The following is a 20,458-nucleotide window of genomic DNA, read 5'->3' as shown; positions in this document are numbered from 1 at the left end:
ATAAGTAATATAATAATAATATATAACAAATATATAAACAGACTGACACAATCTAATAAGTAAATAATCGAGCAAATCATGGAACAGAATACACATTTTCTGTCAACCATGTCATAGGCTACACAAGTAGGCTGTGCATGCGCAAATGTGTTTGGTAGGTTAGCAAAATTGACTTTCAAGCCTTTCGTGAAAAGAAAACAAATTGGTTAAAAATCTGGTGGCAGATTAGGCTACTGTTGTGGGTCTGGCCCAGATATGACACTGTTTGGCAAAGACCACAATATAAATTGCTGAGCTAAGAAGTAATGGCAGTAGGCTATGCTATTGTCTTGGTTAATATTTCACTCTAAACTGTGTAAATACAGCAACGTTCTGAAATTCCTTTGAATACATACAAATAATCATTCCCAGTCATAATATGTGTGCATAGTGCTATATTTGGAGCGTTCACCTGTTGCCAATTTGCAGGGCTTTACCTTCAGTTAGACAGCAGTAATTCAATAACTGAATCGTCTGTTATCTGAGCCACATACCTTCTCACCATGTTGGCAATACACATTTTGAAGACTGCCCGTGAAAATAGACCTCATGTGAGCAACCCAATTTACTGCGTTGACCTTAAACTTGTTGATCCGCTGTCTGCGACCACTAGGCGGGGGCCATTATCACTCCCTAACCTCGTTCGTTCGTTCGTGTGTGTGTGTGTGTGTGTGTGTGTGTGTGTGGTGGGGGGGGGAGGGTGCAACGGTGGGGGCAAAAAATAGCAGAACATTCCACACCAAGACGCGGGAGATTCCAACGCGTCATTACACATTAAGAATCCAAAACGGCCACGGCTGAGCGCCTAAAGTCTGCTTCTTTACATGAAACAGAGGAAACTGAAACATGAACTTGAAAGTGACCGGCGCAACGGTTTTGGCGTTGTTTGCCATCCCATTGTGCCTTCTTTAAACTTCATGGGTGGCATTATGCACCCCCGCTGTGAATGAATATGACCAAGGAACATACGCACTACAGCTGAAAGTGAACCAGCAGGCTCAACAGCAGTGCCCCATCAAATGGAATCTCAACTATTCGTCTCACATGATGCGCTGCGCTGGACTGCGGGTTTTCCCCTCCCATCGTCCGTTGCAGGCACCTTTGTATACCCTGTTTTTTTATTATTATTTTTGCCTTCGCCACATGAATATGCCCAACATAGCGAGGGGTAGCCTGATACAGCGAGCGAAAGGTGTTTGGGATACCGTGGTGGTTACAGACAGTCCAAGAGTAAAACTAACGCATTCTTTCATCTTCATACAAACGCTTCTGGATTGTACCATGCCGCCAAGATAAAGACTGCAATTTCCAAAAGCCAGTAAAGGCGTCCCTTTTTAGGTCAATATTGTTGCACTGCAATAAGTGTCATTATGCCATTTAAGTCAATCAGCTGCTGCAGATGGTGTAGCAAAGTCATCCCAATTTAATGTTTCCATCTCAACAACTGCTAATACTGATTATGTATTTGTTTGCTTTTGGGGAGTAGGTTACTTATGTAGGCAAACTGACCCCCTGATCAGCTGTACTCCTCAATACTATCGTTCTAGATGGCAAACTGCAACACACTAGTTTCGGGGGAAAGGGAAAGCAAGTGACAAAAAAATCACAGGAATTCAAGATCTGAGCCAACGCTCACAGATGGAAAAAAATACTTACTTAGTTTAACCAGCTGGAGGCCAGTGTTTCTGAGTGTACCCATGAACGGGTGGTGCAGGAGCACCAGTGGGGCTGGCCTGCCCTCATTTCCTCTGTGTGCTTTCTGCTGGGTAAGTGTTGTGAATGTCTTGAGGAGGCTGGATAGTTTTGTGGGGGTAAAATATGAGCACTGTATGGAATGTAGCTGCTGATCTGACATGTGCACAGCTTAGCATACAGCATGTTAACCTCTATTCACTATATGGAACTGGAGAAAGTGCAGATGGAACTAATTGCAGTATCAAGAGCACTTGAAATGTCCAAACCAACCCCAACAGCTCTGGTAGGACTCTGAGAAGAATGCCAACTCTTTGGCAACTAACACAACGAAATGTTGGGTGTTGAGCTTCTATGGCAATTTCAAGGAGCCTACTTGTACCAAACTTTAATCAGGTTAGGCTGATGACCTACAAGATCACAAATGTAATTTAACCTCCAACTTTGATACAGTGTTACAGTGCCATTGGATGTTGTTTGACATGGGAGGGGTGCTGAATTGAGTGCTGGGGTGGTTTTGGGTATGGAAATTAATATGGTGGGATGTTCAAAACATAACTGTATTAGGCTATAGTTGCAACTTCACAACATGAGGGCACTTTAAACTACATTATGTGATTCCATATATGAACTTTGCAACACCTTGCACCTCTCAGGAGTCAATCCATGAGCGTCTCCTGGCTGTTAAGGCAGGAGCATTGTTAGTAGAAGATTTTTGTTCCATGATCCAGTGCAGAGTTGATGCAGAGACGTCTCCAGAGCAGACAGCACCGATTTAACAGGCTCAGGAACCAGCAGTCAGTCGCGCTGTGCATGGCCAGGCCATGCTGGGATGGGATTGGCTCGACTGGACTGGGCTGGGCTGGGATGTTGGTGGTGCAGCAGAATCTTTCCTCCCCTTGATGACTCGGGCTGTAGCAAGGACTCTGGCCAGACCTCAGCTGTCCACACATTGATGACTGTGGTTCAGGGCACTGATTTGCAGGGTGCCTGTGCTGTGCCGTGCAACATGCACAGGTTTCCCACAGCAATAGTACCCCTCCGTGGTTTGCCCTGCCACTCCCTGCTTTGGTCACTGGGGGTCTATGGGAGAGGCTTTTTGGGCTGATTCCTCAATCTCCACGTTGGTCTTACACAACCGGTGCGTAATGCCAGGAGAGGGTGGCGTGGGGTTTGCGCTATGTACTGCCCCTTTTTAGGGGGAAAACAACCAGAAGCATACTATTGAATTCAGTGTAAAAGTTCTAAAAGCACTTTACACTTATTACTAGGGCTGTCAAAATAACTGATTAATTTCGATTAATTATGTAGCGCCCCCTAGCGTATCTAGCTATTCGTTTGGAGTGCGCTCCCAAATTCTTCTGATAGCGAGAGATCTCTCTCTCTAATGTTAATTAATGCACTAATGTAATTCACTTACTAGATGTACCGCAGAGCGGTACAAAATATGACCGCCGCCCAGTCCAGCACATTTTTTCCACAAAAAGAAATCACGCTGAAAGGCCTATATGATTCTAACTGTCTCACTAAATTGCATTATCCACACTCAATTCTCACTGGTATCTGCTAGACAACAAGTACCAAAACATTATTAGTTCATAGATTTCACATGTAAAATTCATTTTATACAACCCCACCTCCATCTTGCCTATTCATAATTCTGAGAAATTCTTGATTGTTTGTGTTATGTTTATGTTATGTGTGTGTGTGTGTGTGTGTGTGCGTGCTTGTGTGTGTGCCTGCGTATGTGCCTGTGCATGCAAGCGTATATGTCTACTGTGTGAGTATGTGTCATACGTATGATTACTGTGAATGTATGTGTGTGTGTGTGTGTGTATCTGTTTGTGCACATGTGTGCACATGAAATGGGTTAACATGACCCCTGGAGGCAAACATACGGAAAAAAATGGTCATCCTAGGCCCTATAGTTCTCAAGATATTCACAGAGAACTGTGTCTGCCCTACCCTCCTTTTGGGGGGTCCAGTCCAGCGGGGGGGCTACAGATCAAAACGAAAAATGACGGTTCCATGCTATCCATGTGGGGGTACATGCCCACCAAGTTTTGTGTACCCCGGTCTTTCAGTGTCCCGGGAATCCTTGTTGGTGTACGTCACTAAATGTTAAAGGCCCCCCATGAACGAAAGTACACAAAACTTGGCATGCATTCGGAGGGTGTGATAATGATCCTACACTTTTCATTTCTTGCAGTTTTGACCTTGTCAGCCAGAGATATTGTGATGAAAACACCTAATTTTTTGCTTTTTAATTTTTAACTAGGTGGCGCTATACATGAAATAAGTGGTAATGGGATGGGTTGACATGCCCCCTTAAGACCAACATACATAAAAAAGGTGGACCTCCTAGGCCCTATGGTTCTCGAGATATTCACAGAAAACTGTCTCCGGCCACCTACAGGCCAGTTGGTGTATAGTAACATAAATTAATTTATTGTGTGGCCCCCCATGAACGGAATTCCACGAAACTTGGCGTGCATTCAGAGGGTGTCATAATGATCCTACACTTCCAATTTTGTGCAGTTTTGACTATGTTAGGTCACAGATACCTGCGATTACAACACCTCATTTTTACTTTTTTGTGTTTAACTAGGTGGCGCTATACATGAAATGAGTGGTTATTGAATGGGTTGACATGGCCTCTTGAGATCAACATACCAAAAAAAATGGTCCTCCTAAACCCTACGGTTTTCGAGATATTCACAGAAAACTGTGTCTGCCCTACCCTCCTTTCGGGGGGTCCAGTCCAGCGGGGGGGCTACAGATCAAAACGAAAAACGATGGTTCCATGCTATCCATGTGGGGTTACATGCCCACCAAGTTTCGTGTACCCCGGTCTTTCAGTGTCCCGGGACTCATTGACGGAAATTTGGGCATGCGAAAAAAAGAAAAAAAAAATCTGACTAAAACTATATGACCGCCGCTTCGCTGCGGTCATAATTATTACCTGTAAACATTAGCAATATATAGGCTATAGCAAATTAGCTCCCATTAGCCTCTACCCCTTATGCAAACGTCAATAAAGTGACTATAAGGCTAGTATAAAGCTAAATTAAAGCAACTCTAAATGTGTTCAAATGTCTTCTGTATCTTTAAATGAAATTGAGCTTTTAAAGTTACATCGCTATTTTAACCTTTTAAATAGCTACACATAATACAAGGGTAATCAATAACAAATTAAATATAATGCATCAATATGACTTTGAATTAAACTAATGACAATGTTCTAACCATTACTTACCATCAACAATAGGCTATCAGTATCAAAATACCCAATGACATAAATCCAAGAAGTACGTTTTAACTTTTTACTGAAAATGTAATATTTACACATATACACAGGAAATGTAAAAGATAAATTCAAATTAATGTTTTTCAGCTCTTTTTTTAATGCAATGCATTCACACAGCTTAGAGTTCAGTCCAACAATATTTCAAGCACACTTTCAGTTTCAATAACCTAAGCCGGCATCTAACTAAATGAATTCACTTATGAATGAAATGGGTACCCAACAACTTGTCGTTTGTAGAGAGACGTTAGGAATGATGCAGGCCTGTAGCGTTGCTGGGGAGCGGAGAGAACTTAAACAAAACGGCCGTTTCGCGCCGTGGCCCAGCAAACAAAAGAAAACTCACTACAGTAGTGCTGGTCAATGTCGTCCTCGCCGTGGCCACGCAGTTCTGGCGGGCTGGTGAAGTCGTCAAAGCAAAGCAGGTGATCCCGGAGATCGGAGCTCGTTCCAACAGTGCACACAGGGCAGCCGAGCAGGCTACTCGTTGGCAGTCTTTTGAAACTCCTCTTGGCTAAGTCGAGCTGACTAGCTTTCCGTTTTCTCCTCGATGAAAACTCTATCCGAGTTCTCCACACAAGTTGCATAAAGCACGCAAACCTACTGCAAAATGTCTCTCTAAGACTCACTGTCCGTGCAGTCTACAAGCACATTTACACCAATAAGCATTTAACTGATTTAACTGGCAACTTCTAAAGCAACCATGCAGTGCACAGTTCTCATTCATGCTACGCCTGTTTGAGTCGTGATTCACTCGGATCTTTCACCCGTATCTTTAAATTAACCCATGAGTCGCGAGTCTCTAGTATCATTAACTCGGATCAGTTGAGTCCTACTACAATTCAATCTAAAACGATAAACAGCGCCACACACAAACCTCTTGCAACATTAGCTAGCCTACTAGCCATCATAGCTGCCAAAAATGTAACAATTTCATAAGTAGGATAACCACAACTCCACAAATCAACTCAAGCGACTGAGTGAGCAGGCAGTCTGAGATAACTGGTTAACTTCCCGCAGAGCCGGGTTAGTCGGATCAGCCGGCCGGTTAGGCTACATTGAGTACGAGTCGGCTACGGCTACGTTGTCATGAGTGGCTGTAGACGAGCGAGTAGCTCCTCCTCAAAGTGAAAAGCAATTCCACAACAAAAGCCATTCTTCACCTCTTAAATAACCTTCAATGTTCTGCATGTAGCCTAGGCATACTTTAGATTTGGTGTATAGATGTAGCATATTAAAATGCAATTAGGTCGCGCAGACAGTCCGAAACATTGCACGCTCTTAATGGAGCTGCTTTGTATACCCGGGTTAGTCGGATCGCTGGGCCGGGCGGTTACGTTGTGAGTGCGAGTCAGCCGAATCAGCTGGCTACGTTGTCATGAGTGGATCAGTAGACGAGCAAGTAACTCCTCGTCAAGGTGAAAAGCAAATCCACAACAAAAACCATTCTTTCACTTCTGAAATAACATACAATGTTCTACACGTAGGCATAGCCTACTTTTAAATGCAATTAGGTCGCGAAGACAGTCCGAAACATTGCAAGCTCTGTATGGAGCTGCTCAGGCTAGCCGGGTCAGTTGGATCAGCAGGGCGGGCCGGTTACGTTGTTATGAGTGCGAGTCAGCCGAATCAGCCGGCTACGTTGTCATGAGTGGATCTTTAGAGGAGCGAGTAACTCCTTGTCAAGGTTAAAAAAAAATCCACAACAAAAGCCATGCGTTCACTTCTGAAATAAAATATATTCTGCACGCATAGCCTACTTTAAAATGCAATTAGGTCGCGAAGACAGTCTGAAACATTGCAAGCTCTGTATGGAGAGTAGGCTAGCCAGTCGGATCAGCCAAGCGGGCCGGTTACGTTGTTGTTATGAGTGCGAGTCAGCCGAATCAGCCGGCTACGTTGTCATGAGTGGATCTTTAGAGGAACGAGTAACTCCTCGTCAAGGTTAAAAGAAAATCCACAACAAAAGCCATGCTTTCACTTCTGAAATAACATATATTCTGCACGCATAGCCTACTTTAAAATGCAATTAGGTCGCGAAGACAGTTGCAATGTCCGAAACATTGCAAGCTCTGTATGGAGTTGCTTGAGTAGGCTAGCCTACCTGGGTCATTTGGATCAGCCGCGGGCGGACCGGTTACATTATGTTGTTATGAGTGCGAGTCAGTCGAATCAGCCGGCTACATTGTCATGAGTGGATCTGTAGACGAGCAAGTAGCCTAGTTTCTACTCGTGTCAAGGTGATAATAATAATAGGCCTAATGAGAATAGTAGTAGTAGTAGTAGTAGTAGTAGTAATAATAATAATAATAATAACAATAATAATAATTTAGTCACTGCAGGGCATTTCTACGTTCCTGTTTCTATGTCTACATTGAAAGTCAATTGCTTAGGCTAGGTTAAGACAATAAATAAACAGTCTGGCTCAAACTGCTTTCTTTCCCGTGAGTGGGTGGAGGTTTTGATGCTATTATATTAGGCTATTTTATATTATATTATATTATATTATATATGATATTATATTAGGCTACCTAACATGATATATATATATATATATATGTATAGCTATGATTAATAGGCTAATAATATTAGCTGCCTAGTAGGCCTATTAGCTGCCTATAATACCTATTAGAATAGATTCCTAGTAGCCTACTATTAGTATATAGTAGTGGTAATAAACATTGTAGCAGAGTAGCATTAGACCTAGGCAAATTTTCTATTGTTAACAAAACAACAACAAATAATTAATTATTATAATATAGGCTACCCTCCCTGTCAATAAGATCAAAGTTTCTGAACATGAGCACCAAAAAGATGAACAATGTGTGGATGCACTTTGACCAGGAGACCAAAACTCTTAGGCTAAATGCAAGTACTGCAAAAACCTGGTTTCAAATCATGGAGGATCCACATCCAACATGAGAAGGCACTTAACGAAATGAAGCACCCCACTGCACTGCTTGAACGTAGGACTGAATTTCTTTGCGATTTAGCAATACTGACTCAAGTGACTCAAGTGACTCGTTCAACCCGGATCAGTTTAGTGAGTGACTCAGAATAACCCGGATCCTTAAAAGGAATCGAGTTTGACAGGCCTAATTCATGCCTCTCTCCTCCTTTCTTCTTCTCATTCTCCCCACGTACATCTTCCTGCTTCCTCGCGACCTCTCACCCCAACTCCTGATTGGATCTTTCTTCCAAGTGAATTTTAACCAACGTAATTTTTAATACATGTAAACATTTTTAACACATTCTTAACAACATGAAATGTACATTTTACAAGAAAAAATAGTGGTTTTAGGAAATACCCTAAATTCCCATGGGGCTACATCCTCCCCTTACTAAATGTCTAAATGTCCTCATAAGACATAAAACTTACTCCCAACATTAAACTATGTAGAGTAATGAACTTTTTTATTCAGAACTATGAGCTCCTAATTATGAACTACACTGTAAAAAATGAATCCTGGTGCCAAGGAAATTACACACAAAAAATCAAGTATGACTTAATTTCTTGAAGAAGTCGCCTTAAAAATAATAACTATTATGTTTCCCCCCAAATAAATCAACTACATTTGCGAGAAAAATATTCAGAGAAAATGTTCCCTAAAAGAATTGTGGGAAGTTGCACAATTTCTCGCTGATAAATGTGAAGCCTTTTCCTCAAATATTTTGAACATCTGAAAAACGTCCTTCAGTTGAAATTTTGAAAAGAATGCCTCAAAGAGGGACGCCATCGAAGTTCAGCATGGAATAGTAAAAGGTAAAGTATTTTGTTCCTGCTACTTGTGAAAGCTAGCATGAAAACTAGGGTACAACCGGGACAATTGAAACGGGGGACGAATGAAACATTCCGGTTTTCTCCTGAGTGCAACGATGATAGACAGTCATCATTTGGACAAAACATAGAGCATTTTAACCTCCGTTGCTCAGCCAAATGCCTTCCTGTTACGTCCTGGTATCACGGAGTTACAGGCGATAAACGATTTTTGATGGTTCACAAGTTTACTTCATTAGCGGTTTATTTTTTTTGATTATTAAAAGTGTTTTTCCATTTAAAGGTTTGACTTCATGCTTATTCAGTAGAGCATTTAGTGCTCTCCCCAATCCCAGACATTCACATTGCATGTTTGTTTGTAATGGATGCAAAACAGCCTATAATGCTAGATGTCTATGGCGGGACGATTGAAACACCTGTTTCATTTGTCCCGACCAGGCAGTAAACCCCATTTATTCTAAAGGCTCTGGTATGGTCGTGCGTCACATTTGCGCGTGTCCAAGACGTGCGTCATTTTTGCCGTGGACGTGAAGCATACTCCAACTTCTGCTGTCCTGAATGCACTTTAAATGGTTAAGGTTAGCGCACTACGGATTAACTGTGATACTCTGCCCCACCAACTGGGGGCGGTACGTCGAGCCTGAAAGTAGGACACAACCACCAAAGAAGCCGGAAACGCCTGAAGAAAAGAAGAACGTGGGATGTGCGAGCACTGAACGAAGGAAGAGCTGATGAAGGAAAAAGCACCATGAGTACGTTCGCCTGTCTGCTGGGAAGTTTGATAAATGGAGCGATGCGATGGGCCAGCTTATCATCCACCAGAACACACACAGCACACCTGTTGGTATAGCTGAGAGACTAGCTTACTTGCTTATTAGGCTACTCGGTGCTGCGAGGGCAGCAATATTGGTGCGATACAAAATAAAGACATTTTTCTAAACACAGCATGGTAAGAACGAGTTGTGCGTACAGATGTCCTCAATTAAATTTGTATTGAGTCTTCACACCTGGCTCATACCAAAAAGTATTAACCAAAAACCTGTAAATATGACGTGTCAATAAAAGTTTTGAAGTAACTATTTGTGTTCATAATGTATAATGTCTCACTGTGATAATGGGTGTATTTAGAGCGAGAGGTAGCCTAGGTTATTCCTTCAATTATTATTATGATAATGCATTATCCGGTATTGACAGGCGAGTTTCGAGATTTGAGTTCAGCATTGTTCAGGAGTAGGCTAGGTGATGATGATTGCACCTGGGAGAGGTAGGCTACATTCCCTTTATTATTATAATCACTATTGATTATAACTGTAGCTGTAGATGCAACTGTATTTGACAGAGGATAGATGTAGGTTGCTAAAGACAAAATATTAACTTTCAGTGTTTTACGATGTCTTTGTAAATTACATTTAATTAAGAAGGGTTTCATTCGTCCTGGTTCTCCCCTACTACAAATATACAATTAAGTAATGTCACATCACAGGTATATATTTTCATACCAACGTGTTTGACCTACTAGGAAATATTGGTGAAGTTAGCTTAACAGTAGCAAGGTCGCTATCGTTAGCTTTAGAAGCTAGCTGCTACTCAGATGGTTGGTAAACTAACCAGCAAGCTAACCTTAACTTCGGTAGGTTATATTATAACCTTATCAATTTGAAATGGCCAAGTTTATAATCATTTGTAATACTTGGGACACTCTAAACTGACATTAATATATTATTGGAGTCGACGACGTCTTAATCTTTTTGTAACGAATTTGAAAAGATGGTTGGAATTTTAATAGCCACTGAGGGAATAGCTAACATGCTAATGTAGCTGGTTAACATTAGTTAGCCAGGACTCCACTGTTCCAAGCGATCTAGTGTGGTGTCAAATGCTTGTCTGGCACTAAGGGATCTGTTGACTGACTAATTAAAGCACTAATTGACGTTTGATTGAACTGAACAGTATTTGCTTTTAATTCGGGTTATATATATATTTTGCTCGTAGCTAACGTTAGCTGAGACCACCAGGGCATTCTTTTAGGCATTTGTAGCATACACGTGGTGTAAGGTAACTGTTAGTGTTGTTGGTTAAAGGAGACATATTATACCTTTTTAAAAAAAGTTAGAATAGGTCTATGGGCTATACAAAACATGTTCATAAAGTTTTTTGCACAAAATCAATCTCACATAAAGAGATCTCTGCAGCCTCTATTCTTGCCAGCTTCAGTCCCTTTCAGAATGAGCCGTTTAAGGACTGTCACTTTTATGCAAATAAGATACTGCTGGCCACGCCCCACCTGTCAGATGTTTATGCTGTTCATTTTCTTCACGTGAAAACCTCCACTGCTTGGGTGAAAATGACGGAATACAGAGGCGCACTCTAGCCCAACATTTTCGACCCAGTCGGACCCAGATCAAGATGAAGAGGAGCCACCTGCAGAAACACCTTCACGAATGCTGCAAGCAGTTTCTAAATGGTTTGTTAACTTTTTAAATCAATGTATTTGCTATCTCTCCTACGTGCCAAATTAGTCTTGGCTATTAGCCTTTACCCTATTCAGCCTGTTACGAAGTAAACATAATGTAATTTTTCGTGACAAAGCCAGTCTTTTTACAATATTTAACATTTGCTTGTATTTGAAACTTCACTAGGTTCACAGCACTTGATTAGCTTTTATTATTATTATTATTTTAATTATTATATAGGTGTGCTTGTGGAAATTGTTGGGCAATGCCAACTGAGGCAGAGTATATGCTGCCAGGAGATTACACAGGTAACTTTTCTAAGCTACAGAAAGGCCTGCAAATATGTTACCGTGTTACTAACTTATTTACAAATGAGCTAGCGAGTATGCTGCCATACTCACTCATTTACAAATAATGCTAGGGACCGTGCTAGCATAGCACTCACCTTACCATTATAGATCACACTACGTCTGCAGCAGACGGGTTTATACCCGGTGTGCCTGAATGTTTATTCTCTTCAGAATGCACTGAACATATACAGAGCTGACCATGGGGCCTTACGGCTACAGGGAATAGAGCAGTATGTGTTATTTATTAAGCTACTTGTTTTTCCCAGTGTTTATGAGAAGTGACAGGCTACCATTTTTATCAGCAAAAGCAGATGTTAGTCTTACTAATGTTCATAGGTCACTAATGGCCTTACACACCAACACATGCCCCAATTGTTGTTTTCTTTCTTTTTATGTATGGCTATTGTCTGCAAATTCAGCAGGTATCAAACATACACTCGTGACACATTTAAGACATTACAATATATTTATTACACAAAACAGAAATAAAACATGACATATGCAATATGACAATTGCACTTTGCACTTTTGACAGAACTGACAGATTATGTAACCTGCTAACTACTGCAATGTTTTTTTTGTTTTTTTTTAGTCGTTACAGATAGCTTGCCTACAGGAGCTTTGTCAGTTGGTGTTGGGGATTCCTTGGATGCAGAATAAGGGTCGTCATCCCATCATGTGTGGTCCTGCGTGTTCGTCGGGAGTTTCCTGACAGCCAAAGACAATACGTGAGCTTCAAACTGCCTCCCCTGGATTGAAGCGAGACACATAGTTGGCGATCACCTCCTCCTTCTCTGGGCGCTCAAACTCTGAGGACAGGTCCGGAGGAATGCTTATTTTCAGGAGTTCCTCCCTGTATGCTTCTTGGTCCACAAAGACCTCGCCCATGATGAAGCCCATCAAGTCTTCCACATACCCTGTGCAATATTTCACACTTCGTAACTATGTACATAGTTTGTAAAGTATTTCATTGTACATTTATTTATTGTTTTGTTCATTGTAAAAGACACCATGGTGCAATAGCATGCAAAATGAACAGATCTTTTATTGTTGATAAATAAAAAAATATGTAACTTACGGAATGTTGTCTCGGTTTTGATGGGTTTCACCCTGCACTCTCCCTTCCTTTACTTTGGGAAATGCATCCTGTAGAGCAGTGTTTACCAAACTTTTTTTCTGGCGACCCACTTTTTAAAAATGACAGACCATCACGACCCATTTCACTTCAAATCTACCCTGCAACCACCAACACTGTTTTAGGCCACAGGTTCTCCAACTTTTCTAAGCCACCCCCAACCATACATTGCTATAGGATCTAGATAGGTAGATCCTGCTTTAAACACAGTAGTGTTGCATTTTGAGCACCGTCAGCGTGAAAAGTTGGAAATGACTACTGAAAAGATACGTTTTAATGCGCATCCGAGAGTTTGGGGAAATAGTAAAGCTGTTTCTGTATTTCTAAAAAAAAATGTTGTAGGCTACGTTGCGTTGCAGACAAATGGTCCATAACACTGTGGACGTCAATTCCGATGTAAACAGCAAATTACTCAAGTCGTTATATTGTATTGTTGTATTATATTATATAGTCGTTATATCAGAACAAGAGGCTTTTGGGCAATAGCCGGAAGAATGCGCCTTTACTTTGGAGTTCGCGAGGTAGAAAACGAGAGAAATAGTGTTTAAAATGTCTATTTAAATTGTAGCCTAATATAATGCACTGTTCTGCATTTTAAATCAGAAATAAGAATGTGAGGAGGTTGCTATTAACTTTAAAGATTGCATCTACAATCGAAACTATCTACATGCAAATTGAATATCCTTATCCGGTCTATGGATGTCTGCTTTAGTTGACAGCACGGTCACTAGATTTTAATCGGTAAAGTTGAGGAACTGGTATCTGTTAATGTTCGTGCAAATAGGCGGATTCATGTCCCTTGCAGTTTGCAACTGCGAGGTACAGGTCATGGCAGGTGCCCCACAGAACAGTTTTTCATTTTGAGAGGTAGATATCCATGCTCTGGCTCCCCCTCTGCGATACGTTCGTCCCCCAGTTTCATGCGCCAGTTTCATGAGCTTTTATGACAAAACCGTAACTGTGGTAGTTAACAAACTACATCCTAATAGAAAACTGTTAACTTTCCTGGTATCAAATGACAAATGGTATCAGTTAGACCTATAACACAACATAAATTGTGTCGGGCTGGCGACCCAAATAAATTCTCCTGCGACCCACCCGTGGGTCGCGACCCAGACTTTGGGAAACACTGCTGTAGAGAGGGTCCCCAGAGGATAAGGTGGCCTGGTCTCGTGCAGCATCCTCATTGTAATGCAGAGCAGCCAGGTAGAGTCTTGCGCAGTAAAGAGAAAACCAAACATGAAAATAATGGCATGCACATAATATGCACGTTTACTTTGAGCTAAAAACTGAGGCTACAACTTCTTGCACTGTCAGTACTATATCTCTCTTTATTTACAACAGCAAACATTAGCCTAGACTAAGAGCTTACTGGCCACCTTCATTGTAGATAACATGACCATATCTAACTTGTAAGGACAAAACGACTACAAATTGTGACAAACCCTTGCAGCTTAAATGAAAGAGCTATGGGGGAAATGTGCAAACACTGAATAACGTTATAAAGTGAGGCTACAAGCCAACATTAGCTTATACTAAGGGCTTTTAGCTGTTGGTCGCCTCAATTGTGGATAACATGACAATATTTAATGGAGGTCTAGCGTCTAGACAACATTTTAACAATCATTACTTTCAGATATTATTGACTGGGATTGTCAAATATGACTCGATCGGCTGTGTGCTGCATTTGCAATTTGGAATGGAGAAAATGCTCACTCCAAGCAGATGCAGGGCTAACGTTAGCCGTAATGTTTGAGTTAGCTTGTGGTAAATGACAAAACAGAACAACCTAACGTTAGTTCATGCGTAACTGCGATAGAAACACAAAAGTCATTATTTGAAAGTACTTACATGTCTCATCTTGTGACTTGCCACGGACAGTAGGTACAGATCCCTCTGTCAAACGAAGTTTGATGGCTAATCCCTCAGTGTACGGTCCTAGGTTTTCAAAGCAGTCTGCCTTGAAGTGGTTCGCACACAAGATTTTTGCCGACTGTTGCTGGAACATGGCCATCGAAAATGAAATGGAGCCACTCGGTTCTTCTGTTCTCTTTGGCTGGGAGAAAGTGCAAGGATTTGTGTTGTTCTGTGCAGCCAACAACACAACACTTCATGTGTGACTTGCTCTTGCTTGTAGCCATTGCGCTCGGTGTCTGTGCTTGTTAAACCAGCAAACTAATGGCGGATCTTCAACTAATCGAGTGGGTGGGGCTATGTGGGGGTTGAGAGGTGAGGGGTGGCGCCAGGGTAGTTCTATGCAAATTCCCTTATTTTGACGTCAGTATAAGGGAGCCATTCAAATGGCTCATAGAAGCCTATGATTCCTGACACCAAAATCGTTCAACTGACTCACAGAAAACGGATGGATGGCTTTTTTTCGCGCTTGGGGTGTTATTAGGAGCTGTAGAGACCCAAATGGATTATGCAAAAAGTGAAATTTGCATAATATGTCCCCTTTAAGGTTAGGTGCATTGTATATTCTCAGTAATAGTATTGATATTAGTTAAGTGTCTGTTGGTTTTGTTTGGGTTATTTAGCGATTATGTTAACATATTTGAACACAAACACTTCTGTTTGTCTGCGGTTAAAACATTTGGTAGCCTACATGGTAAATGATGTCAGAATGAATTTTAGAAGACCTTTGCTAGTTAAGTTAGTTGATATACTGCTGATAGTCAATTGTGGTTCTTGTGTTTATATAATTATGGATTTTGTTTGTTTTAACAGGGTTGGCAAAATGCTCATCAAGGTCCAGTACCGTGGACTAAAAAAGTACCTCAAACTGCAGCCTGGTTTTTCTTATGAAAGTTTCATTGAAGAAGGTAAGGTTTTATGTGAGCTTAGCTAATAAATTTAAAATCCATGTTTGCATGCATCTGACATCAGATCACTTGGCCAGTGGGTAAGGTAAAAAAAGATGTTGTTACCCTTTAGTTGAATAAATTAACTAAAATTGGAAACTGAATTTCTTAAATTCTTAAAGCAACCCTTTAAGATTCCAATTTTGTGTTTTTGCAGAATTTGTGCCAGCAGGTTCTTCTACTCTAAATTCTTCACTCAGACTATATAAAACACTGTTTGGCATTAAGTATCAAAGTCAGCCAAAAGCTATTAATTAGTCTTAGTTAAAGATCTCCACATCAGTGATTTATGCATGATCTGATCCGCCATTTACCATTCACAAAAGCTGGTATTGTGTTTCCTGAATCCTTACATTCAGGCATTCAAATTAAATGTAATTAAATAGCATATAAATATTCTATCAGTGTATGATGCTTGCATGAACAACGGCACCCATATAACTGCTGTTGTTTTGTGAAGTATTTCTAATACAAGCATCATGCAACAATGCAAAAACAATTAAACTATTGTAGGCCTAATTATATTTAACATTAGTAAAGCAGTACTCTGATGTGCATGTTTTCACAAACTTTTGTGAACAATCTTAGCACTTTAAACATTGACTGTTTTGAAGTACATATATAGCAATATAGTAAAAAAATAATAATAATTGTGATATCATTATGATAATTTGATGGGGGGTGGGTTCATGTAGGTGGGCCCTATGACCCCAAAGTATGCCTTGACTGGGCCTCAGGTCAAAGAAGTTTGAGAAAGGCTGATGTAGACGACAAAGCAGCAAGGAGGCATCATATGATCATTTAAACAAGTTTTATGACAAGGTCGGTGAGAATGGGAAAAATCGTACATTTCTGAGCAAACTCGCACTTCAGTCACAGTCATTAATCATTTAATGATTAAAAAAATACAGTACACGTCTTGGTTCAATAGGTTACGTGCAGTCATTTTAATATGTTTTAATAAACATTGAACCAGTCCGGCCCTCGGCTTGTAGCAAATTAGTTTTTTTGGCCCTCTAATGTATTTGACTTTGACATCCCTGATCTATGGGAATGGCCACACTCCACATCAGATGAGGAATCCGTCAGCTCTGGGACTTCTTCTCTTTGACTCACAATCGGTTGTCTTTGTCTTGTTCGGGTTGAACGTGTTCTAGGTCTTAAAGGGGTTTCTTCACAGGCTTGCTCCACTGGGATCCTCACAGATTGCCCAATAGGTAAGATGTTGTCACGATGGATGGTTCTTACTCCGCCTCTGCCTCCTTTAGGTATCACACGGAATACAGGTAAGTTCGGCATCTTTCCTACTACTACATGGGGTATGGAACTCCATCGACTTTCCAGTTTGTGTTTCCCTTTTAGTCCTAGATTCTTTAGAAGAACACGGTCTCCTTCCTGTATGTTCTGAAAACTGACCTTTTGATCATAGGCTCTCTTGTTCCTCAAGTGAGTCTTGTCAGCCGCTTGACTAGCAAGTTGATAGGCTCGTTGCAGGTCACGTGTCAGGCTTTCGACATACTGGAAATGATTTCTCTCCTCAGTTCCATCTTTTGATGTCTCGAAGCACAGATCTACCGGTAGTCTAACTTCCCTACCGAACATTAAGTAGTAAGGAGAGTATCCCGTCGCATCACTTTTTGTGCTGTTGTATGCATGCACTAAGGAGGCTACATGCTGACTCCAGGATCTCTTCTTCTATTGGCCTAACGTAGCCAACATAGAGAGCAGCGTGCGGTTGAACCGCTCCGGTTGGGGGTCCCCTTGCGGGTGATACGGAGTCGTTCGTGATTTCCGTATGCCCATGTCAACAGCTCTCTTATCAGTCTCGACTCAAAATCTCTTCCCTGATCAGAATGAATCCTAACAGGTAAGCCATAGTGAACAAAATACTTTTCGACTAGGATCTTAGCTACCGTCAGGGCTTTCTGATTCTTTGCAGGAAAGGCTTAAGCATATCTGGTATAGTGATCGGTCACAACCAGGACGTTACTAATGCCTCTGGAATCGGGTTCCATTGACAAAAGTCAATACACACGAGATCCATAGGACCACTGCTGGTGATTTGGTGTAAAGAGGCGGCTTTCTTGGCAGGTGTTTTGCGAGTGATGCACAGTCCACAATTCCGCACATATTTCTCTGCCTCATGAGCCATTTTGGGCCAGTAGAATCTTGCTCTTAGGAGTTGAGTTACCCTCTCCACGCCTAAGTGGCCCATGTCGTCATGAAGAGAGTGCAACACCACTTCTCTGAACTCAGCAGGCAGCACAAGCTGTAGTGCCTCCTCTGCAGCTTTCTTGCTTGCTCTGTACAGAAGTCCATCTCTCATCACAAGTCTGCCAAATTCCCTCTTCATCAGTAGCATCTCGGTGTCTAAATCTTTGTTGCTAGGCCAGACTCCCTGTTTCACTGCCTCAATCACACGTCTGATCACAGCATCCCTCTTCTGAGCAGTCATCAAGTCCGCTTTTGATAGTTGCTCCAGTGAGCTGAGGTGTAACTGAGACGGAAAGGCATACACTTCCGGAATACAGGCTGGCGAAGCTCCTAATTGTTCCACATACCTTGGAGACGAATTTGGGGATACATCCACTTCCACCCGCCGACATATCACTATGTTCCGAGATATGCCATCCCACTGCCCATCTTCAGGTAAGTTGCGAGATAGCATGTCGGCATCAATGTTTGCTTTTCCAGGCCTATACTTTACGTCAAAATCATAGGTGGCCAGGGCTGCAAGCCAACGATGACCTGTCGCATTGAGTTTGGCCGTGGTAAGTACGTAAGTCAAAGGGTTACTGTCGGTACGTACAGTGAACTTCGCTCCATAGAGGTAGTCGTGAAATTGATCAACGACAGCCTATTTCAGCGCAAGGAACTCTAGCTGATGTACAGGGTATCGCTGTTCAGGAGAGCTCAACTTTCTGCTGGCGAACGCCACGGGTCTCAACCCTTCTAGATGTTCCTGATAGAGTACAGCACCAACTCCTTTGAAACTTGCGTCTGTGTGTAGGACATATGGCTTATTGGCATCAGCAAATGCCAGTACAGGTGCATTGAGCAGACACTGAATGATACGATTGAATGTGTCTGTGCAGGACTGATCCCATCGGTCATTTAATAGTTCTGAGTCTTTAAAGTAGGTCTTGGTCTTGTCTGGGGCTTGTTTCCTTCCATGCTGGGTGGGTGCATAGCCCTTTGTCAGCTCTGTGAGGGACCTAACGATTGCAGAATAGTTTGCTATAAAGCGTCTGTAATACCCACAGAAACCTAGAAATGACCGCAGCGATTTAAGATCTGTGGGCCTAGGCCACCTAGCGACTGCCTCTAGCTTCTCAGGGTCAGTAGCAACACCATCAGCGGACACTATGTGACCCACATACTTAACCCTGGGTTGACAAAATTGACACTTGTCAAGGGATAGTTTTAGCCCAACCTCTTACCTCCTCCAGATGGTAATGGAGCAGTGGGTGATGCCTCAACCATCAACATGTCTTTACCCAGAGGCCTCTTCAACTCTACTTCACAGATGGCGCAGCATTCACCACCAGGAGGTAAGATTAGAGAGCCCGGACCCATCCACTTCACACATGCCACTTCATCCTCTTCACCCTCAGTGGTTGGTTGGTCGGTGTGAACGATGGCGTTCTTTGTCTTTATGCCAAGAGTCTGGGCAATGGGCAAGACCCCTGTGGTCTCTCGGCAGAGCTTGGACAGTCTCTGGAACAGGTTTGCATTTATACCTAAGATCACAGGGGTCTTTTCAGGACTTTTGGGACTTGGGCAAATCAGAGCAAGAACGGAGAGGGTCTCCTTTGCACCTGTGACCTATGGAATTTCCATCTCCACTACGCCATATCCCAGGTAGGGGTAACTGGTGTCGCTTAAACCCCATATCGCCAACCCTGACACTGGCTGGATTGGGACATCAGGTAAGTGGTGCTTATACCAGGTCTCAAAGATGATTGTGATTTGAGAGCCGCTATCAAGAAGCGCATCACAGTGCTGGCCATTTATCTTCACTGGAATGATTGAACAGGGGCTGATCAGTCCTTGAGGAATGCCTCTTTCAAGGGTGGTTACTTCACTTTTCTTAGCTGAGCACACGGTGTGACGACTGCCTGATGCTTGGGAAGATGGATCACCCTGTTTAGCTTTCTTTAGAGACTGTATCAGCTTTTGAATCACTTTGCCCTGATTCTCTGCATTCTGGCATTTGGCAGAGTAATGGCCGTTTTCACCACAGCGATCGTTAGATGGTTGCTTTCTATCATTATTGTCTTGATGGCTCTACTTTAAGAACTGAAGTAGGGGATTCAGAGACTTTAAGCTTATGGCCTGCCATTTGCTTTTGTAGGTTCTTCACCTGTTTTCTTAAAACATCTACTTCACTATCCCCACCTGTCTCGGGGGTGGGCATCTTTGTCATTGACACAGGTCCTTTGCTATCTGCTACAACCTGGCTAGGCAAAGTACTCATGGCAGTAAACATTGACTTGAGTTCTTTAATTTCTGTTCTCAAACGATCATCATCCTCCTGTCTACTGTCTGTAGCAGGGTTTGTGTGAACTCTCTGGACAGAGGTGTTCAGCTTCATCCTAGAAGACTCATATTCTTCTTCACTTCTGATCTCACTCAGCAGTTCCAAGAATGATGGAGGGTTTTCCTTCCTTTCCCAGAGTTTGAGCTGGACAAGCATCATATCAGAGTGGACAGCACCTCTCAGCAGCTGCTCCACTCGAGCACGGTCAGCACGGCCTGTAGGGAGACCTCCGCGACGAACTACCTTGGTCAATGACAACTCTACACGCCTAAGTAAAGTCAGACAACTCCTTTGGCTGCTGCTGTA

Source organism: Alosa pseudoharengus, unplaced genomic scaffold (assembly GCF_046254945.1).
Source record: "Alosa pseudoharengus isolate Yale_2024_CS ecotype anadromous, Long Island Sound unplaced genomic scaffold, YU_APseudo_1.1 YU_APseudo_1.1_scf_2, whole genome shotgun sequence".
Lineage (NCBI taxonomy): Eukaryota > Metazoa > Chordata > Actinopteri > Clupeiformes > Clupeidae > Alosa > Alosa pseudoharengus.
The sequence above is the reverse complement of the archived record's forward strand: the minus strand, read 5'-3'. Positions refer to the sequence as shown.